This window comes from Mesoplodon bidens (genome assembly GCF_964165515.1).
Source record: "Mesoplodon bidens genome assembly, chromosome: 12".
Classification (NCBI taxonomy): Eukaryota; Metazoa; Chordata; class Mammalia; order Artiodactyla; family Ziphiidae; genus Mesoplodon; species Mesoplodon bidens.
Window position 1 is genome coordinate 81398211 of NC_138168.1, and position 21985 is coordinate 81420195.

Genomic DNA, 21985 nt, shown 5'->3' on the forward strand with positions numbered 1-21985 from the left:
ATCTATGTGGAAGCAGGTCACTGCAAGAATGTTGGAAAGCTCTGGTTTCCTAGGAAAGTGCCTGCTCTGAGTCATCAAAACTCCTTCCTCTCTGGCCACTCCATTCTGCACATGAGAGGGACAACCAAACCAAGTCAAGCACTAGGAAGGAAAGAACCAAAGCACTCTGAGTTTGCTCGTGTACATAATCACAAGGAAGATGCCCAAAGGGACCGAAACGTGCTGTGGTATGTGCATTGAGGTTACCATCGAAGATGGCCCTTCTGCATGTAATATTGTTTTCAAGCAAACATTTAGTCTCATCAAAGAAAAACCATTAATTATTAAATTCACTGTAGTAACATGTAAAGTAAATGCTACCTCTGATCAAAGCAACTGAGGTGGAATTCCAAGACTTTCCAGTCTTCTGTAAGAGAATACTTTGCTTTATTTTGACCTTTAATGTTAACCTTAAAATTATCTTCAGTTAAGACATAACTTCCATCTTCATGTCTTGTTTTGTATTTTTTTTTAAAATAACATCTCTTAGCTAGCTCCATTATTGCAAGGGAAGAAATTAACATGAAAGGTCATCTGAAACGCAGTAACGTGTCGGCTGCAGAAAGGTTGTTCTTGTGCACTGTGAGTCCTTCCTGAGAGTCATAATGGGAGATTTTCCACTCTTAGGCTTTCAGTGGTTTGCTCCCCAGTTTTACCTGTGCAGTTTCTTTGCTCCCATCCAAGTGTTCGAAAAGGTAATATTGGGTCGATGAGCTCATCACTTCACTTTATCCCTGCAGGAAGTCAAGCACTAAAGTGTACTCTTTATTTCTCAATAATTTCTCCTTACTACATGCTCCCTTTACATCGTATTTTCTTTTTTTAAAACTCTGCTCAGAATACTTATGCCTTTTGAATCAGCAAGATAAAATGACAGATGTTTTTTGTTGATTTTCAGAACAGTTTAAACTTTTTTAAAAAATATGGATCCAGTCAGCTTAATCTCAAAATAGAAAGATTCAAATGACCGTGGAGAAAAACGGGTGATGTACTTTTCACTCCTCTGTAGTTACCTGGACATGAAATGTTAACAATGACCCAAAAATATTTTCCTGAATATTATGTTTCTATAATGTCATCACCAATATGTTGGTCTTTTTGATCTTTGCTAAATGTCAAGGTTTCCTTTGTAAAATGTCAGTCTTCTAAGTAGTTTCTCTAAGACAATTCATCTCTTTGGTTTTCTGTGGCATGAAATACAGTAGAGATTTGGCAATCACCCATTTTATTTGACCTATATAGACAATCAAATTAGATGGCCCATGCCCTAAAGCTCTCCACTTAGAACTTTTGTCTGCATTGATTAAATGAATCAAGTACACTGTAGTTTTCTTTGAAGACACAGTAGAAAACAGGGTGCCAGCTTCCCTTATAAGAATATTCCTGAATCTACAATCTGCCAGTAGTCTCAACCTTACAATCTGCATTCATTCTTCAATCTAACAAGGCACAAATATGCACCAGATAAACAAAGGCAATGTTTCAGAGAGACAGCTGTCATGGATTGGAATAAATGAATTTATTGTCTCAGATCCTATAGGTTGTAGTTATGTGGATCCAACCCACATCTCTGTTGGATGAGAAAAAAACACAGAACAAAGGATAAGTGTTTTAGTGTTTCCTTCTGATGAAGTCTTATATTTGCCACTAACAATCACCATTTCTCAAATATAATGTCCCAGAATGGATATGCATTATTTTTAAATTTTTTACATTTCCTGATCAAAATAATTAAAACCAGGACTGTGAAAAGATTTAGAAAGTCAAATAAATGCATTTGTTTATATACATTATATACATATATACATTATATACATATATACACTACTATAGCTTCCACAAGTAAAAGGGGTGATTCAAACAAAACACAATAAGGGAGAATGAAATATTTGTATATAAGTCACTGGGGAGGAAAGTTCTTATTTTTAATGGGCCATAATAACATGAGTTTTCTCAAGGGATTACATAGTACAGCTTTCTGCTCATAAGGCTGTTTCTCAATAATCATTATTTCTGCCTAATGACCAGCTCTTAGTTAAGACATTCTAAAGTGAATAATACAGTAGTGTGTTTTTTATATTTTTCATTCAAAATCATTTTTTTATTTTCATGGAAACATTTCTCCTGTTCTTTTTTTAAAATTTTTATTGGCATATAGTTGATTTATAAAGTGTTAGTTTCAGGTGTACAGCAAAGTGAATCAGTTGTACATATAACTACTCCTTTTTATCATAAATTTGCTAGAACTACATTGCAATTCCGTGGCAAATAGAGAAGTAACAGCCTGGACTCAGTTGGATGCGCTAAAGCTTCTTATTAAATCAAGATTAAGAAAATGTAATATTCTGCCTTGTTCTTTGTTCTTTTATTCTTTTATTTCACCCTTGTCCTTATGCATGGAATTTCTTCCTCATTTGGCATTTCAGTAATGACGACTCTAGATACAAAGTGGAAGTTTTGCTTCTTCACCTGATTTCTTGCTGGGGAATTTCTCATCTCTAGTACGTAGTGGCCTTTCCTCTTTGGTCTCTACCTTCACTGTTATTTTGCTCCAGCATCTTTCTCTCCCTAGAGGGAGGTGAGACTCAGCTGGAGCAAAAGTGAGCCACCAGGACTTTACTGACAATACCCCTACTCAGGGGAGGGGATCCTCGGAAGAGGATTTGATCACACGTTTGTTTTAAACTTTTGCTGTAATATTCTGGATCCACCCTAACAATCTGATGATGTCAAATAAAAGAGTTTAGTGGAGAAGCTAAAAGGTTGAGCTTCAATGTCATCAAGATCCATGTCTGAAAACATATTGTGACATTTTTTGGCTTTGTGGCTTTCAGCAACGTATTTCAGCTCTTTTACCTTCAGCCTTCTCTTAAATGTAGGGCCTATGGTAGCACCCTTATGGGGTTGTCAGGATCAAGTGAGGTAATGTATATAAAAATCTAGACCTACCATGTAGCAAATGCTCCCTATGTGGAGTGAAAACTGTAAATGAAAACTATCCATGTTAAAAAAAAAAAGAGAGAGAGAGAGAGAAACTTGGTGAAGTCATTGGGAATCACCTCTAATCACCTTTGGCACAAAACCCTGAGAGGGACCTCTTTTAAGAAAACAGGAAGCACCTCAAGCAGAATTTCCTGTGATAGAATAGCATCCCAACTGTGCCATCAGAAGAACAAGACTCTTAATTTGGCCACTTGAAATACTTCTCAACATTGAAATAGACAGTTGGCAGTTTTAAAATAAAGTCATTGAAAAAACAGCTTTGAGTTGGTAAGAGAATATTCATTACCTTAGATAATATGACATGTTTTGCTAAAACTGATATCCACTCACTTGCAAATTTCATTATTGAAAAAGCACACTTAGCTTATTTAATATTACCCCCCAAAAAGATGCTAATAAAGTTCTATTTTCAGCGTTATCACAGCGGGCCTTTTATGTCTCAAGATACAGGCAAAAGTTGAAATTCAGAAGCACAGATTCAAAACCTAGTAGAGAAATGTAACTAAGGTACAAAGAAAGTACCTCTGAAAAGATTCTCTCTGACCACATTTATTATAAAGACCCCAAGGCTTTCAAAGTCCTTACTTAAGTCAGGTATACTTTTTTGTTGAATTTTATTTTATTTATTTTTTTATGCAGCAGGTTCTTATCAGTCATCAATTTTATACACATCAGTGTACACATGTCAATACCAATCGCCCAATTCATCTCACCACCACCACCACCCCCGGCCGCTTCCCCCACTTGGTGTCCATACGTTTGTTCTCTCCATCTGTGTCTCTATTTCTGCCTGCAAACGGGTTCACCTGTACCATTCTTCTAGGTTCCACATATACGTGTTAATATACGATATTTGTTGTTCTCCTTCTGACTTATTTCACTCTGTATGACAGTCTCTAGATTCATCCACGTCTCTACAAATGACCCAATTTCGTTCCTTTATATGGCTAAGTAATATTCCATTGTATATATGTACCACATCTTCTTTACCCATTCGTCTGTCAGTGGGCATTTAGGTTGCTTCCATGTACTGGCTATTGTAAATAGCACAGCAGTGAACATTGGGGTGCATGTCTCTTTTTGAATTATGGTTTTCTCAGGGTATATGCCCAGTAGTGGGATTGCTGGATCATATGGTAATTCTATTTTTAGTTTTTTAAGGAACCTCCCTACTGTTCTCCATAGTGGCTGTATCAATTTACATTCCCACCAACAGTGCAAGAGGGTACCCTTTTCTCCACACCCTCTCCAGCATTTGTTGTTTGTAGATTTTCTAATGAAGCCCATTCTAACTGGTGTGAAGTGATACCTCATTGTAGTTTTGATTTGCACTTCTCTGATAATTAGTGATGTTGAGCAGCTTTTCATATGCTTCTTGGCCATCTGTATGGCTTCTTTGCAGAAATGTCTATTTAGGTCTTCTGCCCATTTTTGGACTGGATTGTTTGTTTTTTTAATATTGAGCTGCATGAGCTGTTTATATATTTTGGAGATTAATCCTTTGTTCGTTGATTCGTTTACAAATATTTTCTCCCATTCTGAGGGTTGCCTTTTCGTCTTGTTTATGGTTTCCTTTGCTGTGCAAAAGCTTTGAAGTTCATTAGGTCCCTTTTGTTTATTTTTGTTTTTATTTCCATTACTCAAGGTGGTGAATCAAAAAAGATTTATGTCAAAGACTGTTCTTCCTATGTTTTCCTCTAAGAGTTTTATAGTGTCCGGTCTTACATTTAGGTCTGTAATCCATTTTGAATTTATTTTTGTGTATGGTGTTAGGGAGTGTTCTAATTTCATTCTTTTCCATGTAGCTGTCCAGTTTCCCAGCACCACTTATTGAAGAGACTGTCTTTCCTCCATCCTATATCCTTGCCTCCTTTGTCATAGATTAGTTGACCATAGGTGGGTGTGTTTATCTCTGGGCTTTCTATCCTGTTCCATTGATCTATATTTCTGTTTTTGTGCCAGTACTATATTGTCTTGATTACTGTAGCTTTGTAGTATAGTCTGATGTCAGGGAGTCTAATTCCTCTAGCTCCGTTTTTTTCCCTCAAGACTGCTTTGGCTATTCGGGGTCTTTTGTGTTTCCATACAAATTTTAAGATTTTTTGTTCTAGTTCCGTAAAAATGCATTGGTAATTTGGTAGGGATTGCATTGAATCTGTAGATTGCTTTGGGTAGTATAGTCATTTTCACAGTATTGATTCTTCCAATCCAAGAACACGGTATATCTCTCCATCTGTTGGTATCATCTTTAATTTCTTTCATCAGTGTCTTATAGTTTTCTGCATATAGGTCTTTTGTCTCCCTAGGTAGGTTTATTCCTAGGTATTTTATTCTTTTTGTTGCAATGGTAAATGGGAGTGTTTCCTTAATTTCTCTTTCAGATTTTTCATCATTAGTGTATAGGAATGCAAGAGATTTCTGTGCATTAATTTTGTATCCTGCAACTTTACTAAATTCATTGATTAGCTCTAGTAGTTTTCTGGTGGCATCTTTAGGATTCTCTATGTATAGTATCATGTCATCTGCAAACAGTGAGAGTTTTATTTCTTCTTTTCCAATTTGTATTCCTTTTTCTTCTCTGATTGCTGTGGCTAAGACTTCCAAAACTATGTTGAATAGTAGTGGTGAGAGTGAACATCCTTGTCTTGTTCCTGATCTTAGAGGAAATGCTTTCAGTTTTTCACCATTGAGAATGATGTTTGCTGTGGGTTTGATGTATATGACCTTTATTATGTAAGTCAAGTATATTTACATCAAGTATATTTATATGTTCAAAAGTCAAAATAAGATCCTCTTGATAAAGCTTGGACTAAATGTTTCATTCAAAATGCATGGAAATGATAAGATGTCTGCTGCATCTCATTTAATACAATCAGTTCATACAGACCTATTCTCTGTATACTGGCACTTATCAAGATGAGGTGGCCCACAGGTGGCTTTTCCAGGTTCAGCCATGAATACTGCAGGAGGTGATATTATCCCTTGGGGTTTTCCAAGCTCTACACTGTTCTAGCCAGAGCAGACTTAGGATAGGACATGGTAGCCTCAGCTTCTTGGCTTCTTTACTGACCACATATGTCTCTGCTATGGCTGTGCAACTGCAGAAGTTGGTCATAATCAAAAACACTATCCTCTTCATAGGCTATCCACCAACAGGAAATGAGTGTCTTTAGGAATCCTTACTGCCATTATAGAAGCAACAAAATTCTTGCCTAGATTCTCAACATAATTCTTTTTTCAAGAGCCATATTGCTTGGGTTAGGCAGGGGATGGGAACAAGCATGAATCTTCATCAATGTCTTGGCTTAACCACTGTATTTTCCCTGGTGTGAGATGCTTCAGGATTCATAGTCACAGAACACAGCATCCAGATTATACTTAAAACCACTGTCGTTATTTGCAGGAAAACAAGCTCAGGGCTCCCACTGATTCTGCATTATGGTGAGTTGTATAATTATTTCATTATATATTACAATGTAATATTAATAGAAATAAAGTGCACAATAAATGTAATGCACTTGAATCATCCTGAAACCATCCCTTCCCCCCACCCCCGGTCCGTGGAAAAACTGTCTTCCACGAAACTGGTCCTTTGTGCCAAAAAGTTGGGGACCGCTGCTGTAGAATCTATCAGACCAGAAGCAAGACCTGCTGAAACCACATCCGAGTGCAGGCAGCTACACTAGATAGTTTTACAGCTCTGTGTTTCTGGAAAACCTCTGCATTTGTGACAGTACCACAAACAGCCCTATGTTAGTGTAAAAATTTCCCAGTGTTAATCATAGCAGCTCCCAATATTTCAATGGAAGCATAAATATGTTTACATTTTTCAGATAGTATGTCTTCTTCAGTTTTGGCTTTGAAAGAATGGTTCTTGACACATGAGTTACAAGTATATGTCTTATGAAAGGAGATACAGTTTTCACAGTAACTAAATTTGCCTCTGTCGGTACATCTCAATGATTGCACTTCTAATGATTTGCTGTCACTCAAATCTACCTCATGAATCAAACATGCTTTGCTTTTCACCCCACAGTCATGTGCATGAAGTCTAGATCAGTGCAATCAAAAAAGGGAGTGGCTATTACTTATGTTTGAACAAATAGTATCCCATTCTTAGCAAGTCTTTATAGACTTACATTGTCTATAAAGGAAAATGCATATTTGTTTAATGGTTTCAGAGAAGGAACACAGGGGTCCTTTTGGAGACAGTGAGGAAAATTCACCTTAGTATTGTTACATGCCCTGTAATAAGAATGTTTAGCAACAAAAAATCTCCTGGGAAAAGGTGGTTTTAAACATTACCTGCAAGTTCCTTCTTCTTACCTTGCAATTTGATTTTTAAAAGAACCTAAATCTTGAGAACAGGCTATCATATTTGCTGTCAAATCTCTTTAAAAAGATTTTTGTTGTTTTACTTAAAATACATAAATGTCTATTTAATTAGCATTACCCACTAATGTTAGTAATTTTTCAATGAATCAACAGGATTATGAAACACCAAATGGAAATGAGAGGAGAAGTAGTCCAAGCTGAGGGAGATATAAGAAGGGGATAGGAGAGAATAAAGGAGACAACTCTTTTCCTAAGAGTCTGGGTGAAACTGAGCATATTCACCTACATTGGACAACATGACTGAGCTTCATACATTTAACACAGTAAAAAGGTTTTAATTAATGAATACCAGAGAAAAGGGAGAGGAGATTACATTTGTGTGACCTGATGATTGTGATTTCACCATCCTCAGTGGAGGACAAAGCAGATAAATCTCTGGGGAGAACAGCAATTATTTTTTTCCCATTTCGAGGAGGGCAGAATTATTCCAACCCTATGTGATATTTGCGAAATCCATATGTCTCCTAGGCGCTCCTTTCTCCGGTTCCCTCAGAGATGGAGGGAAGCTCCTAGATGGAGCTTTTGGGTTGTAGAGATACTTTGCATATTCCATATCTGGTTGTGTCCATAATGTCACCACCCCACACTGCCATGACACCCAAACAACCAAGCCTAGAGATCGTGGCTTTTCTGGGCTGCAAGAAAATCCTGGGTAGATTTGGCTTCCAGTTCTGATTAGGAAAGCCTAGTTACAAGCAGAAGGTCTTCATTAAGACCTCAAAGGTTCTCCAATCACAGGTAAACCCATGGATCCCCCCAGTTTTTGAGTGACAGGTTAGAGTTCTTACTTTTTCCAAATAAGAAAATGTAATTTGCATGAAATTTCCATTACAGAACATAATACTGAAATGCACTATCAAATTCTATAGTTTTCCTGGCAGAGTAGTACATGTGACTTTTCTCTTGCTGTGATCAAGATATCATGCTCTGATGTCCTGACCACGTGCACATTATTGTCTAAGCTTTCTGACAACCAGAGACTTCCAAAAGAAAAGAGTTCCCATTTATAAAGTGAATTTGAATAAAATGGTCAGTTAGGTGTTTCAGAATGCCTGTTCCTCATTTGTTGACCCTTGGAGAATTTTTTGTTAGTTGGCTGGTTAGCTAGATGGTTAGGGGGTTTTTGCTGCTGCTGTTCAAGATTTTTCAGGTCTCTCTGGAATGTTTGTCACCACACAGATACATACTCCTCTATTCTCTCTACTGAATGGATTTCCCTATGCAATGACCAGTGTAGGAGGTCAGCATCACTGGAATAAAGTGGAAAATTGAGACTACCTTTGCTGATGGCTTGACGTCATGGAGGAGCCACCTACATTCATTTCACCAAACGATGGTCCCCTCCTCTGCATAATTTTGATTTTAGAACTAGTCAGAATTCAATCTCCAATATCCTGTCTAGCACAGGAAACCCATCTTCTGAATCTCTTCTGCAGCTCTGCAGGTGATTTCTATCGCCTGCTCGGGGCCTCCCCAGGGGTTCATTCAGAAACAGAAAAATAAAAATGTCTTCCTGTTACTCTCTTTGGCTGTGAGACAATTTGTTCCCATCTGCCCCCAGGCTCACCTAGCACTCTGACTCAGCTGGAAGCAGCTACTGATCACTGCTGTATTAACTAATTTGCTTTATGGAAATTCATGGCCCTTATTTCTCAAGGGAATGGAAAAACCAATAGACCTCCTACCAGCTGGGTCCTTTCCATGCAAGCTCCTGCATCTATACAAATTAAGTTCAAATAAATTATTTCCAGGATTTACAAATTCAATATTGCAAATAGTAGAACCTGACAGATGTTCTCAGGATCCCCTTGCTACCTGTGAACCAATCACATAATTTCTACGTGGACCGGGGAAAAATAACAACAGTAAGAAAAACTGACCAATGATTTTGCTTGTTTGTTTGTTTTAATAAACTCCATCCATTTAGTAGCGGGGGCTGGGGGGGGGGAGTAAACCCTGATTACATGATTCCTTTTTCACTTTTATTATGAAATCCTTCCTTCTCCAAGAATGCACTAAATCTTATCATAACCATTTCACATACCAATTTCAGTAGGAAATTGGGAGATTGATTTGGTTAGTTTTCTTAATGATCCTGAAGATCTTTGAAGCAATTTTGCTAGTTGCTTTCTAACTGGCTGGTTTCTCACTTAGAGACACGTGAATACTGAGCAATTAAAGACACCATGAGAAAAAAAGGCTCCCTTATACTTCCCGCAGAGCTGAGGGAGAAGAGAGGGGAATGCCTGTAACCGCCATGCTATCTCTGACATAAATTGGAAAACCAGAAGTGTTTCCTCTAGTTCTGTTTTTGCATAGCACACAGATATCTTTGTAAATAATAGGAAATTAATGTTAGGTTGGATCTATAAACTAAGTCAATTTGACTCTGTTATGTTAAAAGAGCATAGTTTCAGCCTGTATCCGTATTTTAAAGTATTTGAAATCTAAGAAGTTCATGCCAACATGATATAATATTGGAGACGTCCACATACAAATATTATTTGAATTTGAGTGCCCCTGTTTGAGAAAACGCCTACTGGAAAAACTAAAACATCAATCATACTTTTAGATTGTATTTTATTTCTTGTAAGAATATCCACATACATTTGAAAGATAATTCTACGTATATTCTAAAACATATTTATTTAGTTCATGGCCTGACAACATGTGACTCCCTAACTGTTAGGAATAGCTCTGTAGCCTCTTGAGGATCAGAGAACCCTGTGATTTTTTAAATGGCTAGTTTGGATGAATTTCTGTTATCAGTCAGGTACTTTACATTATACAGTATAACTACAGTATAACCTTTAAAATTACTATCATTGGTACACACACACCAACACACACCCCATAGCAAAATGAAGCCTTGGAAATTATATGGTAATTGTAATCAAAATAGAAAGCAATCAATAAAATGAAATTTATTGATAATGTAGCTCCTTATTTGAAAGTCTAGATTCAATAAACTACTTGTAAACTTAAAATGAAAATTAGAAAATTCTTTCAACTACACATTCTCTATTTAAATCTTAATTTGAACTTTAAATGATGCTATGGTCTCCACCCAAACCATCAATTTCAATGAAAAGTTTGAATGGTCATAAATTCTGAATCCATAAAATTCAATGCTACTGTTTATAATTTAATACTCCCACCATAAAAAATTTCTGCTCTATGAATATCAGAATATAAATTCCCCTTAATTTAATGAGAAACAAATTAGGAATATTGGCATATATATTTTCCATTATATGTCCCATTAAATGTGAATATATATATCTCATATAAGTGGAATATATAAAGGGAATATATATATTTATATAAACTTACCTATATATTTATATTGGCATGTAAATTCCCATTAGTTTAATGGGAATTAAAGAAGAAATGCCAGTTTCCACTAACTCATCCTTCCCTTTGTAAAACATTTTCTGAACTTTTCATCTACTGATGTAATTCTGGAAACTTAAAATAACAAGTTTCTTGTTTTCATTTTATTCTGTTAAATGAAAAAAAGAAACCACTTTGCAAGTGGCGCTTTAAAAGAAAAAAGAAATTGAAAAATCTGCTCCATCAAATGGAGAAAAAAGACAAGTTTTAAAAAAGTGTGAATCAATATTAGGCACTCTGTCACTTGTTATTAAATTTTTTGTAACATTATTGACACATTTTTGCTTTCTAAAGGTAATTTCCATTAGAAAAGAGAAGATGTGCTGTATGTTTTCAATTACATTTGAAATTCAGGTAACTAAAAACATTTAGTTTATAAAGATAACCATAATGTTTCTGTGGGAAAAATATCACAAAGGAATATGTTTCATTAAATGAGATTCTCTGCAGTTGACTTAGTTCAAATATTTTTAAACAAGTTCTTGCCCACAAACTGTTTTTCTCCCCAGCAATAGAAATGGTAGCAGAATTTTTACTTCCTGTTTCTATAGCTTAAAGTCAAACCTAACATAAGCAATCAACTCAATGCATGGATCTCATTCAAGTGGCTCCCATCCAGGGTCTGAGAGAAGAGCAGAATTGATCGTTTTCCTTGAAAGTATTGGGAGTAAAAGGAAAGAAACAGATCTGCTGTTCTGCCTGTGGATTCAGCTTTCCTGCAGCAATTAATTATCTAAAGAGCAAGTAGAAGAAATGCCAACTAGTAACATAAAAAGACGGCCTAGAATAGTTCATCTTTTGAAACATACTATGAAATCCATATATTTAACAATGAATACAATATGCTTCCTGTATTTATTTTTCAGATCTTCCTCCCATATCTGTCTTCACCACAATAAGACAAAAGTATTGCCTGGTATCTATACTTCACGTATGTGCCCCTGCCAGGAAAGTAGAGACATATGAATATATTGTTGGTTACCGTAACACACAAAGAGAACATTGTAAAAATATACAGCATTCTTTTCATTTTGATGGTCTGGTAGTTTTTCTTTAGCTTTTTGTTTATGTTTTGGTTTTAATTACTGTGTTAGTCCCATCAGAATGTCCTTTTCACTGTTGAAAAACAAATATTTTCACTTGCAGTAAAGACCAAGCTATCATTTAATGCACATTTCTGAGTAGGATAGGATGATCAGCTGTAGGTTTCAAAAGAATGAGCTGTCAAACCACAATGGTCTCATATGCAGATCAAAATGTTGACCCGTACGTCAAACAGTGAGCATATCGCTAAATTAATTTTACATTATTCCTATCTGACAGTTTAAGATAGTTGTGTGTAAAAACATAAACTTTTGCAATGTATTACTCTTGTGACGGAATATGTATACATTTTGGTCTATATTGTGATTTTTTTGCATGTAATGTATGATGATATATGACCCATAAAGAAAACCTGATAATAATAGAAATCTAGAATTTCCTCTTGTCTTTCTCATTCACACATAATAACTGGCCTGTTTAAAAAGAATATTCTCCAGGTAAATGTTCCAATGTATGTAAAGAGCCTAAGAATCAGACTAACAGATGACTTTGATACTGAATAAGCACTTAGAAATGAATGAAAGAAGTGGGCTTTTTCTCTTCGTGAATTACTTCTATTTTTAGAACTAAAGTGTCCCTAATCTTAACTTCATGACTCCTTCAGCTAGAACTGCCAACCAAACTGTACAAAGAGAAAAAAAAAATCCTCTGCTGTAAAGTCCATAGTTGAAAATAAACATAGTTTCATTCACTTATAGTCTATTTTTTGAAATGAATTCAGTATCTTAAGCAATGAAATTCTTTACAAGAAACAATAAGTTCAACAGGGTGAAATTTAAAGCATACTTTAATTTGTTAGGTATGATTTTTTGAATGTAGAAGCAATCTTGACATGAAAACACTTTATGGTAAGAAAAAACTATTTCAAAATAATATTGGATCACTCCAGATTATATATTGAAAAAGAGTTGTAAACCTGAACATTTTGAAAAGAAAAACCTATGTCCAAATCCCAATATGTGCAAACATCTTCTCTGCATAGCATGACCAGATGCAACTTCTTCATTCACAACTCTGTTCTCTGCTGAACACCTCTGAATGGTGTTCTATTACCTAACAATTAAAGTCCAATCCCTTTTCATGACATCCAAGGGACTTCATACTTTGTGTGAATATACCACAATTTATTCATCCATTCACTTATTGATGGACAGTCAGGTTGTTTCCAGTCTGAGACTATCATAAACAATGCTAGTATATATATATATATATCTTCTGGTGCACATATATCAATATATGCATTTCTCCTGGGTACGTACCTGGGGATGGAATTATTTGGTAAATGAACACCAAATGGTTTTCTCAGGTGACTTCACAAATTTACTCTCCCTTGAGCAGTGTGTTCCAGAGAGAGAGTTCCAGTGCTACACAACCTTGCCAATGTTTCATTTTGTCAGTTTTTAACAAATTTATTTATTTATTTATTTATTTATTTATTTATTTATTTATTTACATGTATTAAATTAAGAAGGCACAGTAGGCACAGTATTCATTGTTGTTTCCATATGGACATCCAACTGGTCCACCACCACTGACTGAAAAGACTATTTCCCCTCTGCACTGCAGCATACCTATGCTGTAATTCAGGTAACCTTATATGTGTGGGTCTGTTTATGTTTACTCTGGGCCATTGGTCTATTTTAGATACCATAACTTTACAATGATTCTTGATTATCTAATAGCATATGGCCTCCTTTGTTCTTCATCCTCAAGATTGACTTCACTCTTCTTGGCCCTTTAAGTTCCCATACAAATTTTTGAGACAGCTTGTTGATTTATACAGAAAAGGCCAAAGGCATTTTGATTAATATAAAGTGTTGCCTGCTGGAAATGGCTTATGACTGGGGCATAGGGTTTGAGAGCTGAATGATGGAAGAAGCTTTAACTTTGGCTAAAGCCAAATTTTAAAGGACTTGGATGTTATTTAAGAAGTGTATACTTTAGGGCTTCCCTGGTGGCGCAGTGGTTGAGAGTCCACCTGCCGATGCAGGGGACACGGGTTCGTGCCCCGGTCCGGGAAGATCCCACATGCCGCGGAGCAGCTGGGCCCGTGAGCCATGGCCGCTGAGCCTGCGTGTCCGGAGCCTGTGCTCTGCAACAGGAGAGGCCACAGCAGTGAGAGGCCTGCATAATGCAAAAAAAAAAAAAAAAGAAAAGAAAAGAAATGTATACTTTATTAAGTCAGATGATTAGATTGGCATTTTTGAAAGATCACCAGGAAGCAGCATCCATACCCAACTCCATCCACCGAAATTCCCAGACACCTACCTTAAAAGTAGGGATATGTTCATACCCAGGTGCTGAGAAATGAGTTATTCCTTCAGGAACCCGAAAGCAGAGAAGTTGTTTCATGCCTAGTGGTGGCGGGGGAATGTCGTCCCCTTTTAGAGTGAACACTGCCAGCAACGTGCTCCTTTCCAATGCACCAACATTCAGTCCAAAGTTTGGTCTGAGAGGCAGGAGAGGCAGGCTACCCTCTCTGAACCACTTGATATCTGCAGGGAAGACATGGAGTTCTCTGGGATGTTGAGCTGATGAGAGCAGATACAATGGCTCTGGTACTTCAGCTGTGCCCAAATTACCCATCCTCTTCTCCACCCATCCCTTCCCCTTCATCTAACCCCCAGACTGAGGCAGGGAACATTCTCAGCACTAAAAGGGCTGGACATAATACATCCAGAAGTCACATTGTGTGCAATGAAATGCACACAAAACAGCAACTCGTTAAAACATATTCAACCATGACTCAGGTTTCTTCCCCTCCAACTTCTGACCCAGATAGCAGGAGCAGTCAGGCAGTCCTACAAAAGTACAGACAGCTCTCTTCCAGAAACTGCCTGGCTGAGGAGCTCATTTAAAAATTCATATGCATTTTTAGGACAAGAGTCAAATGAAAATACTCTTTGAGAAGAGGAAATGGGAATAGTAACTAAACCACTTATCACAAATAGATGGCAGGAACTATCTATCTAAATTAAATTTCATGTTGAAAAGAGAAGACCTCTGAGCTCTTCTTTATTTCCCATCCATCCCCTATGGGATCATGGGACTTCCAGGGGCAGTTTGATGGCAGACGGAACCTTAGATCATTTCTTTAGGTCAAATCTGTACTCCACCTCTTGACAAAGCTTTGTTCACTGTGTGTATCATGGAATTGATTGTAGACATTTTTGCAAAACCAAAATAGACCATAATAACTAGAAGTCTATGAGAACAAATATTTTCCCTTATCAAGTCTGTGTATCCATCCTAAGGGATATTGATAGCCTGAATCTTTGTCCGGATCTAAGGGAAACTTTAATTCTCTTTTAATTTCTGTCTTCTCCCTTGACATCTGCAAATTTTCCACATTAGAGCAGTTACCTGATGCATTTAATCCACCTCCATTTCCGTGTGTAGGGCCGACAGACACACAGACGGACACCCAAGGGCCACTTGTAACCCTGATGTAAAGAGCTGCCAGGCTCGCAGAGCTGCACTTACCCATTCCTCTTTCTTGCTACTTGTTGTTGTTCGTTTCTTTGTGTTGCCTTTGTCCCTGGCATAATTTTCCACTCTAAGTCAAACAAGTCTCCTACGTATTGTGTATGTTTAAAACGACAGAACTATTGCTTCTTCATTTGGAAAGACAAAAAGATTCAATCTTTTATCACACACCCTTTTCAAACAAACGTCACAGATCTCTCCGTGGCACGATCGCTATTTTGGGTACCATCACCAGCTCTGGGCGTCGTCCGACCAGCCGGCAGCCCAGTGATGCTGCGGTTCGCCCCCCTCACGGCAGTAGCAGCGACTGGGACGGAGCAGAAGCTGCCTGTTAAACGCCAGGGTCTTGGAAGCAGGCGCCCTCCGTCCGGGTAAGCATTGGAAACACCCAGCTTTGCAACAGGAAACGCTCCTCAACCTTTTAGAACTGAGTCCGTTACTAAGGCTGACTTCTCTCCTACAACAAATAAAAGCGAGAGGAAAGGAAACAAAGGTGAGAGAAGGAGGAGTAGGAGGCCCGCACGGCCTCAGCCCACGTTCCTCCAGAAGAAAGCCACCCACCTTTCCAGAGGGTTCTGCGGGTCAGAGCTGAGCAGCATGCAAACAGAAAGAGGGCTTTTGGCCTTATTGTGAATTTTTAAATGTCATTGTCATAACATTATTAATTTACGGGTAGTTATTTTCGTATTTAAGTTTTTGTTTAAAGAGAGGAAAAACCCCTGTGTTTTCCTAGTGGAATGAGACGGCTCAGAATGGTAGATTAAGGCCATTTTAAAACATTTATTAGTTCCCTAAAGACCAAATATGATAAATCTGTTCTAAGTATTGTGTGTCAGTCCACGGTATGGAGCTGTCACAATGTTATTGCAGATAATGCATATTAAAAATTATGAAATTTAAATAAATAAATAAATTCTGTCTTCTCCCTAGTGACAGGCTCCATGGTGGCATATGAAAGGCTTGGACCAGCCACAGTGCCCAATGTTTCTGAGCTCCCTGGGCCTCGTATCCAGGCCTCCAGTGCCTCTCAGCTTTGGCAGGGACACACAGATGCTCCAAGACAATGAAGGCAGTGGTTGGAGCTCCATTCAAACTCTTCCTATTGCAGCCTGATACCGGAGCAGTGCCAAGCCTCCCCACTGAATCTAGACATGCCCTTTCTTAGAGGAAAATCAAAGCAGGTGTATTAAAAACACCAGGATAGAGGGAAAATTGAAAGAATTTGATATTTAATATTCCCTAGGGAAGAACCAATATCATCATAATAGAAAATTTCAAGCTCACTGGACGTTCTTTGTTTTTTTTAACATCTTTTTTGGAGTATAATTGCTTTACAATGATGTGTTAGTTTCTGCTTTATAACAAAGTGAATCAGCTATATGTATACATATATCCCCATATCCCCTCCCTCTTGCGTCTCCCTCCCTCCCACCCTCCCTATCCCACCCCTCTAGGTGGTCACAAAGCACTGAGCTGATCTCCCTGTGCTATGCGGCTGCTTCCCACTAGCTATCTATTTTACATTAGGTAGTGTATATATTGAACTTTCTTTTTTTTAGTGTTGAGTATTTTCACTATTTTAATTTACATATGGAAGGTGGGGAACCACTGTCTTTTGCGTGTTTAGAACCTATAAAGACATAATTCAGTTCTGCCATGCAGAAAGCCTGAGACATTACACCCAGAGAGACCTGGCTGGTCACATGGGAGTGACTGAATGGGACCTGGTTATCATAAAAGAGTGAGAAGCCATATCAAAGGGATCCTATGCACAATCTTACCTGTGTCACGACTTGTCACCAGGGCTGTTTTCCTGGGATGCTGCTTCTCCATCTCTCTGTCACCACTCCCCCCTGCCTTCCCCATTCCTGACTGCACCAGAGTTCCATTCTGAGGCTCAATGTTTAATGTGAAAAATACTCTGCCCAAGGTAGGAGGACAGAAGTAGAAATGAGAGAAACCTCTATGGGAATTTATGACATTCGGTTATCCTTGACTCTTCTAGTAAAACCGTGGTATCAGATTTCAGCTGAATAATGTAGAAAGAGATGCTAGATATATAGCCAAGTGATTCTGCAGACTAAGCTCATCTAAATCTCTCATGCTGACCTTTTGCTCCCTCTTTAGAATGGCTAGGGGACCTCATGTCCCACCCACACCTTCAGCCACTCAGCCCCTTTCCTGCATCTTCTTCCCCCACTGGCCCAGCATCCCCATAAACAGAGGCCAAGCCACATTCTGAAGTGTAGGCACAACACAAATGTACAGCTCCTTAGATTCCAATATGTGGGGGGAGTGCAATGAAAACCACTACTGCTTTTCAGGATCCACCCATGCAATGTGGATGGAGTGAGCTTTGAAGGGATTCCAACTTGTTCACTCCTGGTAGGAAGGCAAAAGAGTGAGGCAAATAGAGTAGTAGGTAGCTGCCCACACCTACCTGCTGAAAAAAGTCCCCACGACTAGTTGGGAATATAAAAGGCACTCATTTTAAAACTCTTATAATGATCATAAAGACATAATATGGATATTGTGAACATTCATCAAGTGCAAACTACAGTTGTTCCATGAAGTGCTTTATAATTATTATTTCATTTAATCTTCACAACAACCTTCTCAGGCAATACCACTGGTATCCCATTTTGCAGATGTGGAAATCAAGACTGAGAGATTATATTCTCCTTAGTAAACCAGGGAGTGAATGATTTCAAAACTATGCTCTCAACTTTCACATTATACTACTTCTTTCAAAAATTATTTCCCAAGCATATAGGTAACATTCAAGTGAAATATAAATAAAAGCCCATGATTGGAAAAATAAAGCTAGAGGTGAGCTTATGGTAAAGAGAAGAATTACAGCTATTTACAGTGGTAAAAAGAATTAGATAAGAGTATATTTACTCTTTAAAAACATATCTGGGACGTGTATACACTACCAAACGTAAGGTAGATAGATAGTGGGAAGCAGCCGCAGAGCACAGGGAGATCAGCTCGGTGCTTTGTGACCGCCTGGAGGGGTGGGATGGGGAGGGTGGGAGGGAGGGAGATGCATGAGGGAAGGGATGTGGGAACAGATGTATATGTATGACTGATTCACTTTGTTATAAAGCAGAAACTAATTAAAAAAATAAATAAATAAACTTAAAAAAAAAATGGATAACCAGTGGACCTACTATATAGCACAGGGGACTCTGCTCAATGTTATGTGGCAGCCTGGATGGGAGGGGAGTTTGGGGGAGAATGGGTACATGCATATGTATAGCCGAGTCCCTTTGCTGTGCATCTGAAACTATCACAACATTGTTAATCGGCTATACTCCAATATAAAATAAAAAGTAAAAAAAAAAAAAAAAAAACATATCTGTTGCTGAATATGTTTATTTTCTGTGGCATGTCTTGTGCAAGATTAATGAATTATTTTATGGTTAAATAAAGAGATAAACCTTTATATATTCAGTTCTTTATGCCAATAATTTTATTTTCTAATGTTAGAAATACTTTTTTCTGTAATTTGGACAGACTAATTTAAACAGACATTAATTAGCAAGCGCTCTATAGCTGGAGTATTGGGGGTTATTGGAAATTCAAAACAGAAGATTCTGGTCTGTTTACAGTCTTACTACAGTTATCTTACAAATCCCAATGGGAGTATATGGTCTTTATACATACAACACAGAATGGTACAGATTTAGTCATAAACCAAATAATATAATACATGTGTTAAGTGCCATGAGAGGTCAAAGAAAGAAAAACCATTTCAGCCAAGTTAGCCTGGAAAAGTAAGTAGGAAAATGTAGGTAAGATAAAGCAAATAAGTATGATATGGAGATCAATGGATAGGATAATGTATGACATTGGAGGCAGAGGGATTCGCAGGAGCCAGGTGCAAAAGAAGAAATGACTCTTGTTAAAAACAAGGCAGGGGCTTCCCTGGTGGCACAGTGGTTGAGAGTCCGCCTGCCGACGCAGGGGACACAGGTTCGTGTCCCGGTCCAGGAAGATCCCACATGCCACGGAGCGGCTGGACCCGTGAGCCATGGCCGCTGAGCCTGCACGTCCGGAGCCTGTGCTTCGCAACAGGAGAGGCCACAACAGTGAGAGGCCCGCATACCGAAAAAAAAAAAAAAACAAGGCAAAAGGCTCAAAATGGAGTCGCTTGTGCTAGGCCACATGTCACCAAACCAAGACTTAAATACAGATTCTGCTCTCCCAGAAATGGAATCTTAAACTAGTCACTTAGGAATCACCTGATCAGCGTTAATAGGTAATCTCCCTGACAAATCCCCACTCTCCCCTGTAAGGAAAGTAACCTTGCAGTAACCAACCCGCTTTTCTGCCTAGTACAACTTCCTTGTCCTGCCCGCCTCTGCCTACAACATCTCTTGCCTTGTATAGCTCTTTGGAGCTCCTCTCTATATGCTAGGTTGGATGCTGCCCGACTCATGAATAAAGCCATTAAGATCTTTGAAATGTATTCAGCTGAATTTTGGTTTTGAACTCTCTGAAGACCCAGAAGTCAGTGCCAAGACCCATCTTGCTACTGAAAGGTCCTGGAATTCTTGAACAACATAGAGTATTCATTGTGTCCAACTACCATCAGGCATAGCGCTGAGCACTAGAAAGAGAGTGATAAAAAGACTTCATCTTCTCCTTCAAGGGGCTCAGATCCCAGTGTAAAAGAAAATTAAAGCAGCATCTGTAATGGTGTAGTAATTAAAACTCTGAGCTTTCGAGTCACTGACCAGGTTTAACCCCTCACCCCTTCTACTCACTAGCATTTTCTTAACCTCCCTGAGCCTGTTTCTGCCAGGGTAAAATCATTAATAACTGACATGAGAATTAAATTAGATGATAGGCAGAAAATTTTCAGTAAAAAAAAAAAAGTGACAGTTATATGGGTTTTGATAGTGTTACTGTCTTCATATAGAAGTGATTCTCATCCCAGTTATTCATTTAAATCATCTGATTGTTTTCAAATAAAAACTACCAATGCCTGGGCCCTGCTCCAGATGAATTATATCTGTTAAGTGTCTGGAGGTGGGGCCTGGTCATCAGGACATTTTAGAAGTCCCCAGGTAATTCTCACACGCATGCCTTCCAGGTTGAACACACGGAAGAGATCAGACGCTTTGCCCATGTGTTTGGAGGGCAGGGAGACAGCCAAGGTGGGCATCCCAGAATTGATGAGTCCTGCCTTGTGCAGCAGGTATCAGAATCCCGCAGAAAAGATGGGGAAAATATCAGATGTGTAACAGACATTGGAGAGATCATGAGCAAGGTTATATTTCTCCCTTAGGGGACATAAAAAATGTGTCCCCTTCATGGTACATCTCAAAGTCATTGAGTTCTCCCCTTGCAATCTCTTGCCTCTTACTTTTCTTCCAACTAGGAGCAAACTACAAACCAGAAAATACACAGAGTTCAGCAGCTGCAATGGAAAAGGACAGCAATCAATAACAGTGGCCCCTTGAGCAGTCCCCTGTCCATCTTCACTCTGACCATGTTCCCTCTCTCTCATCTGGTCACTGCAGTGTCAGAAAGAGCCCCTAAAGTGGAGGGCGGGGTATACACTGGGGGCACGCTTTTTATTTATTTGTTTGTTTGTTTGTTTATTTATTTATGCTTTTTATTTCTTAATTAATTTATTAATTAATAAATAAATTTGTTTATTAACATCTTTAACTGAGTATAATTGCTTTACAATGGTGTGTTAGTTTCTGCTTTATAACAAAATGAATCAGTTATACATATACATATGTACCCATATCTCCTCCCTCTTGCGTCTCCCTCCCTCCCACCCCTCTAGGTGGTCACAAAGACCAAACTGATCTCCCTGTGCTATGCGGCTGCTTCCCACTAGCTATCTATTTTACATTTGGAAGTGTATATGTGTCGATGCCACTCTCTCACTTCATCCCAGCTTACCCTTCCCCCTCCCCATGTCGGAACATGCTTTTTAGTTTAGAATTGTCCTGAAGGAAAGAAAGGGTGTCACCATGGCTGCAGCTATGTCTAACACAGCCATCAGTCTGTAGTAGGCTAATACATTTTCAGAGAAGCAGTCAGAGTGGAACACACTGAAGGACCCTGGCAAGTGTGGGTAGCCACTTACATCAGCTCCTAACGCCTAGCTTGTTAGAAATTTAATCAAAAGCTTTTCATTTTCTCTAGTGTATATAAAATGAAAAACATGATGTGCAGACTGAAATGGCCAGCAACAAGGAACACTGATCCCACATGTTACATTTCCCGGTAAGGATATCTCTTGGCCGAAGTCACACTTGAACCGGTCCTAACCTGCAGGAAGTTGGAGAAACCAGTGTGCAGACTCCAGTAAGACACTCCAGCTCTCAAAGAAAACCAGCACAAGGGGCCTGAAACATTGATATGCAAGTCACTCTCGGGCTGAGTCAGTTTCTTCTTGAAGCAATTAGCAGTTACCAGCATTTAGTCAGTGAGCAGGGCTCAGGCAGACAGACACTGACAGTCGGTCATTATCACAACAAAAGAACCACAGCTTTTATCCTCCCCAGAGGAAGTAAGATTTTTAATAACTCCAACTTTC

The 21985-nt window shown here is 38.4% G+C and overlaps 1 protein-coding gene across 1 annotated transcript in view; it reads left to right on the plus strand.

Moving 5' to 3' along the window:
* The window catches only part of OPRM1 (opioid receptor mu 1), a gene marked incomplete at both ends in the record, with an annotated part of 163951 nt that overhangs the window by 54173 nt on the left and 87793 nt on the right, over positions 1–21985 (plus strand). The gene's annotated exons all lie outside the window — the stretch shown is intronic.